The following is a 378-nucleotide window of genomic DNA, read 5'->3' on the forward strand; positions in this document are numbered from 1 at the left end:
GTGGCAAGAATGGAAGGATTGTCGAAATTAAAAGTATGATTCAGGTTTAATGCGTGTTCTGATAATTTAGATGCAAGTGGATTACAGGAGTTGAGCACAAAACTTCCATCAACTCCATCAACCAATGGATAGATAGTCCACACATTTGTATCATGCTATTGTATAACTATAACCAAATTTACTTGTTGTATATATTTTAATATAGTTCTAAATATGAATAAATAAATTTAGATAAAAAAACATTTATATTCTATTGATTTAAATGGTAACAGAGGTCTTCTTATTCCAGATGTACGCTTCCCACTTGGCCGAGAAGGCGAGCGAACTAAACATGGAAAAGCAGAGAAGTGACACGCTGCTCTACCAGATGCTGCCACC

The 378-nt window shown here is 34.9% G+C and overlaps 1 long non-coding RNA gene across 1 annotated transcript in view; it reads left to right on the top strand.

Annotated features, from left to right (window-relative positions):
- The window catches only part of LOC136796460 (uncharacterized), a 6,034-nt gene extending 5,656 nt beyond the window's left edge, over positions 1–378 (top strand). The window contains exon 3 of the long non-coding RNA XR_010844180.1: positions 290–378. This is a non-coding gene — a long non-coding RNA (uncharacterized lncRNA). The remainder of the gene's footprint in view (positions 1–289) is intronic.

This window comes from Halyomorpha halys, unplaced genomic scaffold (genome assembly GCF_000696795.3).
Source record: "Halyomorpha halys isolate HHAL.00 unplaced genomic scaffold, Hhal_1.1 Scaffold1918.1, whole genome shotgun sequence".
Lineage (NCBI taxonomy): Eukaryota > Metazoa > Arthropoda > Insecta > Hemiptera > Pentatomidae > Halyomorpha > Halyomorpha halys.